The sequence below is a fragment of the Bufo gargarizans genome, chromosome 1 (genome assembly GCF_014858855.1).
Source record: "Bufo gargarizans isolate SCDJY-AF-19 chromosome 1, ASM1485885v1, whole genome shotgun sequence".
NCBI classification, from domain to species: Eukaryota; Metazoa; Chordata; class Amphibia; order Anura; family Bufonidae; genus Bufo; species Bufo gargarizans.
In genome coordinates, this window is record NC_058080.1 from 457568535 (window position 1) to 457583933 (window position 15399).

The 15399-nt window shown below is 45.8% G+C and overlaps 1 protein-coding gene across 1 annotated transcript in view; it reads left to right on the forward strand.

Annotated features, from left to right (window-relative positions):
* CFAP95 (cilia and flagella associated protein 95) overlaps positions 1 to 15399 on the forward strand; it is a 72700-nt gene that overhangs the window by 27625 nt on the left and 29676 nt on the right. The window lies entirely within an intron of this gene.

The window sequence follows — 15399 nt, forward strand, 5'->3', positions numbered from 1 at the left end:
ACTGCCTGATGGGGTCGATCCTGCTGATTAAAATGATACCTGTCTTGTGAAAATTGGTTCTGGCGTTCTGGAGAAAATAATTGTATTCTTTATGTAAATTTGGGCAGCAGTGCATTGAGAGGCGTGCTCAGCACTGAAAAGCTGGGGTGCAGAGGTGCACTGAAACCCTATTCACATACAGGATACAAATCTATACATTCCCCAATGTCCTCAGGAACACTGCAACTGATTTTTCACAAGACAGGTATAATTTAAATCAGCAAGGCTGTCCACAGTCTAAATCTTTTTAAAAAGGGTTGTTCATTCTGGACAAGCTCTTCTTCAATGGTTGTGGGCTCAGCTCTACTTCTCCACTTCAAATGAAGGGGCATCGTCAGCTCTTCCTCCAAATTGTCTGTATTATCTATGTATACCCCTTTTCATATGTACAGTGACATGGAATGAATGGCACTTTAGTAAATAATAATTATAATATGTCCTTATAATTGGAACTCACCTACTTCCCTTACTGTTGTGTTTGCCATGACAAGTGACATGGAGAGTGGTGTGCCAACCATACTTGGAGATATTTTCAATATTCTGACACAGTCCTGTTATTGAGCTATGTCAATTCGTCAGATTGTGTACAGCACATTAAGAAAAATCTTTAGACCCTTTCATCTTCTTACGTTTTGTTATCTTGCTGCTTTGTGCTCAAATACAAAAAAAAAAATCTAGTTTCCCTTATCATTATGCATTCAATACCCCATAATGAGAAAGTGACAACAAAATGTTGAAATTTTTGCAAATTTATTAAAAAACAAAAACTAAAATTTCACATGGGCATAAGTATTCAGACCATGTACAATGACACTTGAAATTTAGGTCTGGTAACATCCCATTTCTCTTTATCACCTTTGAGGTGTTTCTACACCTTGATTGGAGTTCATCTGTGGTAAATTCTCCCTACAGTCTCACAGCCGACAATGCATATCAGAGCAAAAACCAACCCATGAGGAGGAAAGAACTGCCTTTAGAGATCAGAGGCAGGATTTTGTGGAGGCACAGATGTGGAGAAGGGTACAAAAATTCGGCTCCATTAAAAGTTCCCAAGAGAACACTTCATAATTCTTAAGTGGAAGAGGTCTGGGACAATCAGGATTCTTCCTAGAGCTTGGCCATTCCATCAAACTGAGTAATCGGAAGAGAAGGGCCTAGAGAGGCGATCAAGAAGCCAATGGTCACTCTGGCTGAGTTCCTGCCTGTGTGCAGATGAGAAAAACTTCCAGAAGGTCAACCATCACAGCAGCACTCCACCAATCTGGGCTTTATGGCAGAGTAGCCTGAAAGACACATGAAAGCCCACCTGGAGTTTTCAAAAAACTCTCACACTGTGGTAAACAAGATTCTCCTGTCTAATGAAACCAAAATTGAACTTTTTGGACTCAATTCTAAGCAACATATCTGGAGGAAAATAGGCACTGCAAATCATCTGCCCAAAACCATCCTTGCATTGAAGCAAGGTGGTGGCAGCATCATGCTGTGGGTTGTTTTTATGCAGCTGGGACAGGGAGACTAGTCAGGGTTATAGGAAAGCTGAATGAAAAAAAGTACACCGATTAATCTTAATCAAAACCTGATCGAGTGATTTGGACAACAGTGTGGGTCAAAGATTTACATTCCAACAAGAAGATGACCCTAAGCACATGACAAGCCAATACAACACAGGAGTGGCTTAGGGACAACTCTGTGAATGTCATTGAGTAGTCCAGCCAGAGCCCTGACTTGAACCCAATCGAACATCTCTGGAGAGACCTGAAAATGGCTGTCCACTGACCCTCCTCATCCAGCCTGACAGAACTTGAAAGGATCTGCGAAGAATAATGGCAGAAAATCCACAAATCCAGGTATGTAAACCTTGTGGCATGATACCCAAGAAAATTTGAGGCTCGTATCACTGTCAAAGGTGCCTCAACAGAGTCCTGAATAAAGGGTCTGAATACTTATGTCAGTGCAATATTTTAGTTTTTTCGCCCTATAAGATGCATCAGCTCATAAGACGCACCTAGGTTTTTGAGGAGGAAAATAAGAAAAAAAATATTTTGAAACAAAAGGTGTGCTTTTGGTGGGTTTTGAACTAATAGTGGCCTGTGGATGACACTATTATGGGGTAAATAGGTGTATGACACTGTTAAGGGCTAAACCTGTGGACGACACTGTTATGGGTTGCATCTGTGGATGGCACTGTTACGGGGGCATCTGTGGATGGCACTGTTACGGGGGCATCTGTGGATGGCACTGTTACGGGGGCATCTGTGGATGGCACTGTTACGGGGGCATCTGTGGATGGCACTGTTACGGGGGCATCTGTGGATGGCACTGTTACGGGGGCATCTGTGGATGGCACTGTTACGGGGGCATCTGTGGATGGCACTGTTACGGGGGCATCTGTGGATGGCACTGTTACGGGGGCATCTGTGGATGGCACTGTTACGGGGGCATCTGTGGATGGCACTGTTACGGGGGCATCTGTGGATGGCACTGTTACGGGGGCATCTGTGGATGGCTCTGTTATGGGGGCATCTGTGGATGGCTCTGTTATAGGGGCATCTGTGGATGACACATATATATAGCATCTTATGCTATGTGTCATTCACAGATTCCCCACAGTGTCCCTGTGTAGTGAATGACTCCCAAAACAGGGACTGGGGGCCAGCATCTGGTGCTGTAATGGCAGCGGGGCCCGGTGCAGTCACTGTATTCTATAACACCGGACCCCGCTCACTGTAGTAATCATAACTAACGTGTAGGCAATGTTAAAGTATAGAAATCCTCTGAAATCCAGCATGTAGCACTTTCTAAACTGCCGTAGCAGGCAGGAGGCCGGGCGGCGGCAGCGTAACTCACTACGTCACGCGCCTGCTCCTCCCACTTTATGAATGAAGCAGGCGGCGCAGGCGCGTGACTTAGTAAGTTGCGCTGTGCTGCCCGGCCTCCTGCCTGCTACAGGAGTTTAGTAAGTACTACATGCTGGATTTCAAAGGATTTCTATACTTTAACATTGCCTACACGTTAGTTATGATTACTACAGTGAGCGGGGCCCGGTGTAATAGAATACAGTGACTGCACCGGGCCCCGCTGCCATTACAGAACCAGATGCCGGCCCCCAGCCCCTCCCCGCTGATACACTGCCGACTGCGCTGTGCAGCATCACGGCGGCGGTGTATCAGTGTAAATGGCAGCATTCGCCCCGTAAGACGCACTGCCATTCCCTATAAGAGGGCGTCTTATAGGGTGAAAAATACGGTATTGGCAAAGATTTCTAACATTTTGTTTTCACTTTGTCAATATATTGTATTGAGTGTAGAGTGATGGAGAAAATTTGAGCTTTTTATTTTATTTTAGCACAAGGCCCAACATAACAACATAAAAAAGGCAAAAGGGTCTAAAGATCTTCTGAATGCGATGCATATAACACGAAATGCAGACCATTTTATGAGGAAAAAATGCATAACACATAGTTTTTGTCTTAGAGTAGTCTCTGGAAAACAATGTTTGATGCTTGTTGTTTTTTTTAGTACATAAAGATTTTATTTGCAGTGGAAAGTATGTCACATTAGCATTAAGTACTAAAATAAGTCGATCCCGGATTGTGCAATATATATTTATGCACCACATCATAATGTACCATGCTCCATAAAGGTTGATCAGGAATAAATTAAGCTTGACTTTGACATTTCCTTTATAAATTCACTGCTCTGCATCTCAGCCAAAGCATCGCTTAAGCATTGAAGTTTCTTCAAGTGAATACCTGCTTGGTTGTTTTCCCTTGCTGGAATTTCATTGTTTGCTGCTTTCCACCTGAGCCATCTGCTGGTTAAAATTAGTTGAAACACGATCAAGAACTGTAAAGGCAGATACCTTCATTTTACACCCGGTGCCAAGTGCAGCTTTGGCACTGCTCGTTTGTCAGAAATTTGTATTTGGAAGAAGTGATGTGTATCGGTGTGTGAAAACGCAAAAGTCGGGTTTAGAATAATCAGTTAAATGTTTCAAATGTTTTACAAAGTGGGATTTGACAAATCCTCTAAAAAATAAAGAGGTTTCCCCATCTCTGGATATATCAGAAATGTCTTATTATACACTTATTATAAGTTGACATGTCAGAGGTGGGAATATGTTCTGTTTTGTTTGATTTTTTGTTTTGTTTTTTCGAAATTGCAGAGTTTAGTACTGTCATATCTACCTCTGTTGTACAACACAGTATTGTGCTATTTCTCCCAAAATGCTGACAATTTTATTTTATAATAGATTTTATAATAGATGTGATTGAAGGGAAACTGCTATCAACATTTTTTTCTTACATATTAAAGGGGTTGTGCCACTAATATAAATGTATCCTGCCCAACAGATATCACTGTTATATCACTTTCCCCAAGTACGACCATCTATCAAAAGTGCACCCTATGGCAAATGGGTTAAGATTTTCAGTTGCTGTTTGTCATGTTCAGAGGCATAGCTGCAGGGGAAGCGGCTGCTTAGGGGCCCTGACCCAGAAGGGGCCCATCCAGGAGGAGGAGGACTAAAAGCTTTTGTCAGGGACCCCTCAACAGTATTACACAATAAAATGATATACAGTGACAGTATAGACAGTGTAGAAAACTGATGGAACAGCTGCCGGGCCTGGTGTGAGATCGATCTTTAGTAACCACAGGAATGGGGGCCGCATGAAAGGAAGGGGTTGCGAAAAAATTACTGGGGGAGGGGGGCCACGTTCAAAAATTTGCTAGGGGGCCCAGTAATTTCTTGCTACGCCACTGGTCATGTTCCTGCATTGGAGCCTTGTAAAGTAGGATGTAAGTAGTGTCATTGTAAGAACAAGGGGCCTGGGTTAGTGTCACATGATCTCACTGCCCTAAGGCATGATGAGTAGTAGACACATGGCAAACCAAGAAGTAGGATTCAAGCATGGGGGATAGGAGAAAACTGCAAATGAAAAAAGCAGTTTATGGCACAAACCCTTTAAAGGTCTTGTAACGGCACCCTGGTCATAAAAGGGGGTAAAAGCCGTTTAACCCCTTAAGGACTCAGGCCTATTTCACCTTAAGGACTTGGCCATTTTTTGCAAATCTGACCAGTGCCACTTTAAGTGCTGATAACTTTAAAACACTTTGACTTACCAAGGCCATTCTGTGATTGTTTTTTCGTCACATATTGTACTTCATGAAACTGGTAAAATGAAGTCAATTTTTTAAATTTGTTTGCATAATAAAATGCAAATTTACCAAAAATTTTGAAAAATTTGCTAAGTTTCAGTTTCTCTACTTCTGTAATACATAGTAATACCCCCAAAAACTGTGATGAATTAACATTCCCCATATGTCTACTTCATGTTTGAATTATTTTGGGAATGATATTTTATTTTTTGGGGATGTTACAAGGCTTAGAAGTTTAGAAGCAAATCTTGAAATTTTTCAGAAATTTACAAAAACCCAATTTTTAGGGACCACTACAGGTCTGAAGTCACTTTGCGAGGCTTACATAATAGAAACCGCCCAAAAATGACCCCATTCTATAAACTACACCCCTCAAGGTATTCAAAACTGATTTTACAAACTGCGTTAACCCTTTAGGTGTTGCACAAGAGTTATTGGCAAATGGGGATGAAATTTGAGAATTTAATTTTTTTGCCTAATTTTCCATTTTGACCCATTTTTTCCACTAACAAAGCAAGGGTTAACAGCCAAACAAGACTGTATCTTTATTGCCCTGACTCTGCCGTTTACAGAAACACCCCATATGTGGCCGTAAACTACTGTACGGCCACACGGCAGGGCGTAGAGTGAAAGGTGCGCCATATGGTTTTTGGAAGCCAGATTTTGCTGGACTGTTTTTTTGACACCATGTCCCATTTGAAGCCCCCTGATGCACCCCTAGAGTAGAAACTCCATGAAAGTGCCCCCCATCTAAGAAACATCACCCCTCATGGTATTCAAAACTGATGTTACAAACTTTGTTAACCCTTTAGGTGTTGCACAAGATTTAATGGAAAATAGAGATACAATTTCAAAATTTCACTTTTTTGGCAGATTTTCCATTTTAATATTTTTTTTCCAGTTACAAAGCAAGGGTTAACAGCCAAACAAAACTCATTATTTATGGCCCTGATTCTGTAGTTTACAGAAACACCCCATATGTGGTCGTAAACTGCTGTTCAGGCACACGGCAGGGCGCAGAAGGAAAGGAATGCCATACGGTTTTTGGAAGGCAGATTTTGCTGGACTGTTTTTTTTTGACATCATGTCCCATTTGAAGCCCCCCTGATGCACCCCTAGAGTAGAAACTCCAAAAAAGTGACCCCATTTTAGAAAGTACGGAATAGGGTGGCAGCTTTGTTGGTACTAGTTTAGGGTACATATGATTTTTGGTTGCTCTATATTACACTTTTTGTGCGGCAAGGTAACAAGAAATAGCTTTTTTGGCACGTTTTTTTTTTGTTATTTACAACATTCATCTGTCAGGTTAGATCATGTGGTAATTTTATAGAGCAGGTTGTCACAGACGTGGCAATACCTAATATGTATACAATTTTTTTAATTTATGTAAGTTTTATACAATAACTTCATTTCTAAAACCCAAAAAATGTTTTAGTGTCTCCATAGTCTAAGAGCCATAGTTTTTTCAGTGTTTGGGCGATTATCTTGAGTAGGGTCTCATTTTTTGCGGGATGAGATGACGGTTTGATTGGCACTATTTTGGGGTGTATATGACTTTTTGATCGCTTGCTATTACACTTTTTGTGACGTAAGATGACAAAAAATTGCTTTTTTTACACCGTTTTTATTTTTTACGATGGTCACCTGAGGGGTTAGGTCATGTGATATTTTTATAGAGCCGGTCGATACGGACGCGGCGATACCTAATATGTATACTTTATTTTTATTTATGTAAGTTTTACACAATGATTTCATTTTTGAAACAAAAAAAATAATGTTTTAGTGTTTCCATAGTCTAAGAGCTATAGTTTTTTCAGTTTTTGGGCGATTATCTTGGGTAGGGTCTCATTTTTTGCGGGATGAGATGACGGTTTGATTGGTACTATTTTGGCGTACATGCAACTTTTTTGATCACTTTTATTACCTTTTTAGGGAAGTAAGATGGGCAAAATTTCAATTTTCTCATAGTTTTATTTTTTTATTTTTATGGCGTTCACCGTGCGGGGAAAGTAATATGACCGTTTTATAGATCAGGTCGTTACGGACGCCTAATATGTGTAGTGTATTTTATTTTTTTAATTTTTATTCAGTGATAAATGTTTTTTTTTATCTTAACTTTTTTCACTTTTTTTTACATTTTTTTTTACCCAGACCCACTTGGTTCTTGAAGATCCAGTGGGTCTGATGTCTGTATAATACAGTACAGAACCCTATATAGGGTTCTGTACTGTATTTTACTTACACTGAACAGATCTATGCTTTTAGCATAGATCTTTTCAGCACCATGGACAGCAGGACGCCTGAGCAGGCGTCCTGTTGCCATGGGAACCTTCCCTGTCTGCCACAACTTCGCAGACGGGGAAGGGTAAGCACAGGGCTGAGGGGATCTGTCGGGGGGCTCTCTTCCTCTCCATTGGAGGGCTGCAAAGGCACAGCAGCCCCCTGATGGAGAGGGAGGGAGCTCCCTGACCGATGACAGTTAACCTTTTCCATACAGCGGTCCGTACGGACCGCGGTATGGAAAGGGTTAAACGGCTGACATCTGCACAGATGTCAGCCGTTTATACCAGGGTGTCAGCAATGTGCTGGCACCCTGGTATAACCCACTAGAAGCCAACGAATTTTCAAGGGGAGGCGGGCGGGGGATCGCGATCCCGCCTGCCGCACCTCCCGCCTCCCGCAACGCCTCCACCGCCTGCGACACCCACCCCCCGCACCACAGGGACCGCGGGGATAAGAAACAGCAAAAAGCGCAGCAAACCGCAGGTCTGAATTGACCTGCGGTTTGCTGCGATCGCCGACACGGGGGGTCACATGACCCCCCCTGTCGTTGTGACAGGATGCCGGCTGAATGATTTCAGCCGGCATCCTGTTCAAATTAACCCCTGGGGCGCCGGAATCTGCATTTAAAGTTAGGACGTACCGGTACACCCTGAGTCCTTAAGGACTTGGGAAATAGGGCGTACCGGTAGGCCCTGCGTCCTTAAGGGGTTAAGAGATATTCCCTTTCCAGATGCAAAGGCAGCTACTAAAGACACCAATCTCTCGAACTGGAAACCATATGAATGCTGCATACAGCCGAATAGGAAAAATCATAGGAAAGGTTTACACTCCTAGCAGTCGGACTGAAACAGCATACTATCCCCCCAAGAACGAGACCAAGCTCTGTTTTGAGGGTAAAGCAGTGGACAGCCAGAGCTGTGTGTTTATTGTTCTTATATACCCATTCTTACACATTAGTACCACCCAAAGGGTTTTGTAAAACAACCAGTAACTCCGTACAATACACTCAGACACTCCCACACAAATCCTCGCCTCTGCCTGTGATACAATTACCTTACACAATGGGTTAATGTAATTATCACAGGCAGGAGAATACACAGTTTTACACAATGTCGTCTGTCCTGGAGACAATTGGGAAGTAATCCAATTTATCTCCAAGGGCAGAGGCAAAACTCCATTAGCCACATGGTAGCAAAAGACAATAAAAGACATAAGAATATTTAACTGTGCAGCTATTGCATAAAACATAGACATTTAACATATCCCCAGATATCTCCGGTCTGAGTGCATTTAATTATTAATTGAATGGCACTCAGACTACACGAATACAGTTCAATTGCCATGGAGCCAAATTCTTTCACATAGTCTTTGCAGGGGAAAATCAAGCGTTTCAACATGGGGCCATAGTCTAAAGGAAGCAGGCGGGCAACCAGGCTTCTCCAATGCAATGTGGCGAGATTGGTCTCATCACAGGTCTATATATCAATATACAGTTTTTTTTTTCTCTTTTGTTTGGACTTTTTGCACAGCAAACAGTTTTGCTTGACTTTCTCACAGACCATGTACTGCAGCCAGAGAGGGAAGATGGTTAATTGAATAATAACACATTAAACTAATAAATGCAATGCTCTTCTGTGGACATTGTTACTGAGGTCTATCAAGAGAACGATGGCAATATTGTACTAGTCTACTTATACTATTATAATGATGATTACCTTATTCCCATTACACCAGCAATAAACCAACAATTGATTATCCAACTATATGGGAGATTAACCTACATAGAGACACATGAGTCACTATAGCTCAATATGCACCAGTCTTTATTGAATTCACATACAGAACATAATAAAAAATAAAAAAAGAGATGGATCATATCAATGTTTAGTGTGTTTCTCCTGGGGGAGTGAGAACATGACTAGTACTGGGCGGAAGATAATTATAGAAAGAAATGATATAAGTCATAAAACCTTGCACCCCCTTGACTTTTTTCATATTTTGTTACATTACAGCCTTAAGTTCAATGTTTTGTTAATCTGAATTTTATTGATGGATCAGAACACAATAGTCTAAGTTGGTGAAGTGAAATGAGAAAAATATATAAATAAAACTATTGTTTAGAAATAGAAAACAGAAAATTGGCATGTGCGTATATATTCACCCCCTTTGTTAGGAAGCCCATAAAAAGCTCTGGTGCAACCAATTACCTTTAGAAGTCACATAATTAGTGACATGAAATCCACCTGTGTGCAATCTAAGTGTCACATGATCTGTCATTACATATACACAACTTTTTTGAAAGGCCCCCAGAGGCTGCAACACCTCAGCAAGAGGCATCACTAACCAAACACTGCCATGAAGACCAAGGAACTCTCCAAACAAGTAAGGGACAATGTTGTTGAGAACTTGAAGTACAAGTCAGGGTTAGGTTATAAAAAAATATCCAAATCTTTGATGATCCCCAGGAGCACCATCAAAACTATCATAACCAAATGGAAAGAACATGGCCCAACAGCAAACCTGCCAAGAGACAGCCGCCCACCAAAACTCACAAACCAGGCAAGGAGGGCATTAATCCGAGAGGCAGCACAGAGACCTAAGGTAACCCTGGAGGAGCTGCAGAGTTCCACAGCAGAGACTGGAGTATCTGTACATAGGACGACAATAAGCCATACGCTCCATAGAGTTGGGCTTTATGGCAGAGTAGCCAGAAGCAAGCTATTACTTTGAGCTAAAAACAATAAGGCATGTTGTGAGTTTGCGAAAAGGTATGTGGGAGACGCCCAAAATGTATGGAGGAAGGTTCTCTGGTCTGATGAGACTAAAACTTTTTGGCCATCAAAGAAAACGCTATGTCTGGCGCAAACCCAACACATCACATCACCCAAAGAACACCATCCCCACAGTGAAACATGGTGGTGGCAGCATCATGCTGGGGGATGTTTTTCAGCAGCCGGGACTGGGTAACTGGTCAGAGTTGAGGGAAAGATGGATGGTGCTAAATAAAGGGATATTCTTGAGCAAAACCTGTACCACTCTGTGTGTGATTTGAGGCTAGGACGGAGGTTCACCTTCCAGCAGGACAATTACCCCAAACACACTGCTAAAGCAACACTTGAGTGGTTTAAGGGGAAACATGTAAATGTGTTGGAATGGCCTAGTCAAAGCCCAGATCCAATACAAAATCTGTGGTCAGACTTTTGCTGTTCACAAGCCCAAACCATCCAACTTGAAGGCTTCACAATAAAAAAAAAAAACATCTTCAAAGTTGTGGGCATGTTCTGTAGATGCAAATCCTTAAACAATCCATGTTAATTCCAGGTTGTGAGGCACCAAAATACGAAAACAGTCAAGGGGGGTAAATACTTTTGCAAAGCACTGTATAGCAAAGGACAAGTGAGTAATAGCAAATGCTACAGGTAAATGGCCAATGACAAGGGGCAATACTAGTGGTAACCCATAGACAACTCCATCCAATCAAAGTATGCATTAAGGCCTCTTTCACACGAGCGTGTCCGGATAAGGTCCGGATGCGTTGCGGTAAACCCGCGCGGGTAGGTACCCAATTGCAGTCAGTTTTTGTCATGGAACCATGAACCAGACGTACAACAAGAGATAAGTGGAAATAAGAAGGCTTTATTGAAAATCAAGCTGTAAGGCAAAAGTCCAAACGGATGGCTAAACCGAAGCAGGGTCTTGCGAAGCCAGAGGTCAGGAACCAGAAGGGTAGTCAGACGAGGCCTGGATCAGGAACCAGCAGGGTAGTCAGACATAGCCTGGATCAGGAACCAGCAGGGTAGTCAGACGAAGCCAGGATCAGGAACCAGAAGCAGCAGCAGTCTTAGAAGCATGTGAACACAGGAGGACCAAGCAAGGAACTGAAGCCACAGACCTCCTAGTGGGAAGGAGAAGCCGCAGGGTGGGAGGCTACAAGAAACCCAGAAACCAAGATGGCCGCCAGCACATGTCAAACGAAGGAGGCAGCAAGAAGGTAAGACCATGACAGTACCTCCCCCTCAAGGGCCCCTCCTCCGCGGAGTAAAGAACGGTTTCTGAGGGAAGCGTGCGTGGAAGGCTCGGAGCAAGGCAGGAGCATGGACATCTGCGAAGGGAACCCAGGAACGCTCCTCTGGACCATAACCACGCCAATGGACCAAAAACTGCACCCGACCGCGGACCAGGCGTGAGTCCAGGATATTGCTCACCTCATACTCCTCACGATTGCCCACTTGGACCGGACGAGGCCGAGGAACCGAGGAAGTGAAACGATTACACACCAGTGGCTTCAACAGGGAGACATGAAACACGTTGGAGATCCGCATGCCAGGAGGAAGCGCAAGGGCATAGGCTACCGGGTTTACCCTGCGAAGCACTCGGAAGGGACCAACAAAGCGAGGTGCCAGCTTGGGAGTGGGCACTCGAAGGTTGAGGTTGCGGGTGGACAACCATACGCGGTCTCCGACCTGGTAGGAAGGAGCGGGCGCTCGTCTGCGATCAGCCTGGAGTCTCTGGCGCTGCGCAGAGACCTCAAGGGACCTCTGGATCTGTACCCAAGAAGCACGTAGGACGGAAAGGTGATCCTCCACAGCCAGAATATCCTGGGGAGAGAATACCTCCGGTAACACGGCAGGTTGGAACCCATAATTGGCCATGAAGGGAGACGTCCCAGAGGAAGAGTTCACCGCCGTGTTCCTGGGAAACTCAGCCCAAGGCAGGAGGTCAACCCAATTGTCTTGGTGATCGGAGACATAGCAACGAAGGAATTGCTCCAAGGCCTGATTGGATTGTTCTGCGGCCCCATTTGACTGAGGGTGGTAGGCCGAGGAGAAAGAGAGATGAATCCCCAACTGGGAGCAAAAGGCGCGCCAGAACCTGGACACAAACTGACTCCCCCGATCCGACACAATCTCCTTGGGCAAACCGTGCAACCGGAAGACCTCCCTGGCAAAAATCGAGGCCAACTCTTGTGCAGAGGGTAACTTCTTGAGAGGAACACAGTGGCACATTTTGGAAAACCGATCCACAATCATGAGAATGACCGTATGGCCTCGGGATGCAGGGAGGTCCACAATGAAATCCATCCCCAGGTGGACGCTCCCCGGTGGCTATGGGTTGCAAAAGGCCCGACGGAAGGTGCCGAGGGGACTTACTCTGGGCACAAACGGAGCATGCCGCTACATATGCGGCGATGTCGGAACGTAGAGAAGGCCACCAGAACAGACGTGAAACAGCCCAGGACAGCTGATTCTTTCCAGGATGCCCCGCGGCCTTGGAGTTATGGTAGGTTCGCAACAACCGAGTGCGCAACTCCTCAGGCACAAAACATCTGCCGTTGGGTCTCCCAGAGGGAGCACCAGATTGAGCCGCCAAAATCTGCTCACCCAGGGGAGAGGTCAGGCTGGTGCGAATAGCGGCCAGGATCTGATTCGGAGGTATGACCGAAGTCGGAATCGACTCCTCCCCGGACAGCTCGGAGTACTGCCGTGATAAGGCATCCGCTCTGATGTTCTTGGAACCGGGTAGGTAGGAGACCACGTAATTAAAACGTGACAAGAACAGAGCCCATCTGGCCTGACGTGGTGTCAATCTCTTGGCCTCAGAGAGGTAGGTCAGATTCTTGTGGTCCGTCAGGATGAGAACCGGAACCACCGAGCCCTCGAGCAAGTGCCTCCATTCTTTAAGGGCCTGCACGATGGCCAATAACTCCCTGTCACCAATCTGATAGTTGCACTCCGCGGAAGACAGTTTCCGGGAGTAAAACCCACAAGGAAGCAGAGGACCCTCTGGTGTTCTACGCTGAGACAGAAGGGCGCCTACTCCCGTCTCAGACGCGTCCACCTCGAGGACAAAAGGCAACCCAGGGTTGGGATGCGACAGAATCGGAGCCGACACAAAGGCGGACTTTAGAGCCTCAAAAGCTCGGATGGCCTCGAGCGGCCAGACCTGGGGATTACTGCCCTTCCTGGTCAGATCCGTGAGAGGCTTGGCTAGCATAGAAAAGTCCCTGATGAACTTCCGATAATAATTGGCGAAGCCCAAAAAGCGCTGCAGGGCACGAAGACCACTGGGCTGGGGCCACTGTAAGACAGCCGAAACCTTCTCAGGATCCATGGAGAACCCCTCAGCGGAAATGATGTAACCTAAGAAGGTTACCTGGGATCGGTGAAATTCGCATTTCTCAAGCTTACCGAACAGCTTGTTCTCTCGTAACCGTTGCAACACTCGTCTGACATCCAGAATGTGGGCCTCCATGGATTCAGAATATACCAAGATGTCATCCAAATAGACCACCACACACTGCTGCAACAGGTCACGGAAAACATCGTTGATGAATTCCTGGAAGACTGCGGGCGCATTGCACAACCCAAAGGGCATAACCAAGGATTCATAATGACCGGTCCTGGTGTTAAACGCGGTCTTCCACTCATCGCCCGCCTTGATCCTTACCAGGTTATATGCCGCCCTCAGGTCGAGTTTGGTAAAGACCGTGGCCCCTTTGAGGCGATCGAACAGCTCGGAAATCAAGGGTATCGGGTAAGCGTTCTTGATCGTGATGCGATTGAGACCCCTGTAATCGATGCAAGGCCTCAACTCACCGCCCTTCTTTTTCACAAAGAAAAATCCAGCCCCTGCCGGGGACGAGGATTTGCGAATGTGTCCGCGTGAAAGCGCCTCCCTCACGTACTCCTCCATGGCCTCATTCTCCGCTACCGACAGTGGATAGACTTTGCCACGAGGAGGAACGGCACCAGATTGTAACTCTATGGCACAATCGTATGGGCGGTGCGGAGGTAGGGCAACCGCACGCACCTTATCGAATACATCCCGGTACTCCTCGTATTCAGGAGGCAACAGAGAGTCCGAGGAAGTACACAGCAACTTGACAGGCCCATGGATGCAACTAGCCCCACACTGCGGTGACCACGAGAGGATCTCGGCCGATCTCCAATCGAAAGTCGGATTATGCTTCTGGAGCCAGGGGTACCCCAAGACCACAGAGTAGTGTGGAGACGAAATAACCTGGAGACAGACCGACTCTCTGTGAACGGCACCAATGGCCATCCCCACTGGAAGGGTCTCCTGAGTCACGTGTGGCGGCAGAAGGGGTCTGCCGTCTATCGCCTCAAGAGCCAGTGGGGAACCTCGAGGCTGCAGAGGAATGGAATTGGCGGCAGCGAACACACTATCAATGAACAAACCACCAGCACCAGAGTCCACCAACGCCTGGGTCGTCACCGAGCCCCCGACCCAGGAGAGGACAACAGTAATTAGTGGTTTGTCAACACGGGAAACCGGGGACGAGGAGACTCCACCCAAGATCTGCCCCCGACAGGATCTTAGGTGCGAGCGTTTCCCGGACGGTTCGGGCATGCCAACCGAAAATGCCCACCGAGACCACAGTACATGCATCGGCCCTCGCGTCTCCGGAGTACCCTCTCCCCCTCGGACAGGCGAGCAAACCCCAGCTGCATGGGTTCACCCCCAGACAAGTCATCCCCAGGAGGCGTGGGAGGAGAGGGAGGCACGGGTGGGACAGCAAACGTAGGCGCCAATCTGTTAGAAGACCTCCGCAGGCTCTCCTTAAAGGAAGGTCTCTCCCTGAGTCTGGTGTCAATCAAAATCAGGAAAGAAATAAGAGACTCGAGCTCCACTGGTAGGTCCTTAGCTGCAACCTCATCCTTCAAGGCATCCGAGAGACCATGAGAGAAAGCAGCGACCAGAGCCTCATTATTCCAGCCCACCTCTGCTGCCAGGGTACGAAACTCAATGGCGTATTCAGCTACGGATCGTGAACCCTGTCTGATGGACATAAGGAGCTTCGCAGCAGAGGCAGCACGAGCCGGCACATCGAATACCTTCCGAAGAGAAGCAACAAAACCGGAAAACTCGGCAACCACCGGATTGTTGTTCTCCCATAAAG